At 41.6% G+C, this 1,986-nt stretch overlaps 1 non-coding gene across 1 annotated transcript; it reads left to right on the top strand.

Moving 5' to 3' along the window:
- The first annotated feature begins 1,424 nt into the window (after positions 1-1,424).
- On the top strand, positions 1,425-1,528 carry LOC112739471 (small nucleolar RNA R71). Its single transcript, XR_003170406.1, has one exon. It is a non-coding gene; the product is annotated as a small nucleolar RNA R71 (small nucleolar RNA).
- The last annotated feature ends 458 nt before the right edge of the window (positions 1,529-1,986 follow it).

Raw genomic sequence — 1,986 nt, 5'->3', positions numbered from 1 at the left:
CTGTGGCCAGGAAGGGTCTTCCAAGGATGATGGATTCATCCTCATCCTTCCTAGTGTCTAGGATTATGAAATCAGCAGCGATGTAAAGGCCTTCAACCTTTACTAGCACATCCTCTACTAGTCCATAGGCCTCTTTTCTTGAGTTGTCTGCCATCTCTAATGAGATTCTGGCTGCTTGCACCTCAAAGATCCCAAGTTTCTCCATTACAGAGAGTGGCATTAAGTTTATTCCTGACCCCAAGTCACACAGAGCCTTCTCAAAGGTCATGGTGCCTATGTTATAGGGAATTAGGAATTTACCAGGATCCTGTTTCTTTTGAGGTAATTTCTGCCTATCCAATGCATTCAGTTCATTGGTGAGCAAGGGAGGTTCAGCTTCCCAAGTCTTATTACCAAATAATTTGGCATTTAACTTCATGATTGCACCAAGGTACTTAGCAGCTTGTTCTTCAGTAATGCCTTCATTCTCTTCAGAAGAAGAATACTCATCAGAGCTCATGAAGGGTAGAAGGAGGTTTAATGGAATCTCTATGGTCTCTAGATGAGCCTCAGATTCCTTCGGTTCCTCAAAGGGATACTCCTTATTGGTCACTGAACATCCCAGGAGGTCTTCCTCACTGGGATTCACGTCCTTCTCCTCCCTTGTAGGTTCGGCCATGATGGTCAAATCAATGGCCTTGCACTCTCTCTTTGGATTTTCTTCTGTATTGCTTGGGAGAGTACTAGGAGGAGTTTTAGTGACTCTTTTACTCAGCTGGCCCACTTGTGCCTCCAAATTTCTAATGGAGGACCTTGTTTCATTCATGAAACTTAAAGTGGCCTTAGATAGATCAGAGACTACATTTACTAAGCTAGATGGATTCTGCTTAGAATTCTCTGTCTGTTGCTGAGTAGATGATGAAAAAGGCTTGCTATTGCTAAACCTGTTTCTTCCACCATTATTAAAGCCTTGTTGAGGCTTTTGTTGATCCTTCCATGAGAAATTTGGATGATTTCTCTATGAGGGATTATAGGTGTTTCCATAGGGTTCACCCATGTAATTCACCTCTACTATTGCAGGGTTCTCAGGATCATAAGCTTCTTCTTCAGAAGATGCCTTTTTAGTACTGTTGGATGCAGCTTGCAATCCATTCAGACTCTGAGAAATCATATTGACTTGCTGAGTCAATATTTTGTTCTGAGCCAATATGGCATTCAGAGCATCAATTTCAAGAACTCCCTTCCTTTGAGGCGTCCCATTACTTACAGGATTCCTCTCAGAAGTGTACATAAACTGGTTATTTGCAACCATGTCAATGAGTTCCTGAGCTTCTGCAGGCATTTTCTTTAGGTGAATGGATCCACCTGCAGAATGGTCCAATGACATCTTTGATAATTCAGACATACCATCATAGAATATATCCAGGATGGTCCATTCTGAAAGCATGTCAGAATGACACTTTTTGGTCAGTTGCTTATATCTCTCCCAGGCTTCATAGAGGGATTCACCTTCTTTCTGTCTGAAGGTTTGAACATCCACTCTAAACTTACTAAGCTTTTGAGGAGGAAAGAACTTGGCTAAGAAAGCCGTGACCAGCTTATCCCAAGAGTTCAGGCTATCCTTAGGTTGAGAGTCCAACCATATTCTAGCTCTGTCTCTTACAGCAAAAAGGAAAAGCATAAGCCTGTAGACCACGGGATCAACCCCGTTGGTCTTAACAGTATCATAGATCTGCAAGAACTCAGTTAAGAACTGAAAAGGATCTTCTGATGGAAGTCCATGAAACTTGCAGTTCTGTTGCATCAGAGAAACTAATTGAGGCTTTAGCTCAAAATTGTTTGCTCCAATGGCAGGAATTGAGATGCTTCTTCCATGTAAATTGGAATTTGGTGCAGTAAAGTCACCAAGCATCTTCCTTGCATTGTTATTATTTTCGGCCATGTCTCCTTCTTTTTCAAAAATTTCTGTTAGATTTTCTCCAGAGAGTTGTGCTTTAGCTTCCCTTA

Source organism: Arachis hypogaea, chromosome 13, assembly GCF_003086295.3.
Source record: "Arachis hypogaea cultivar Tifrunner chromosome 13, arahy.Tifrunner.gnm2.J5K5, whole genome shotgun sequence".
NCBI lineage: Eukaryota > Viridiplantae > Streptophyta > Magnoliopsida > Fabales > Fabaceae > Arachis > Arachis hypogaea.
The sequence above is the reverse complement of the archived record's forward strand: the minus strand, read 5'-3'. Positions and strand labels throughout refer to the sequence as shown.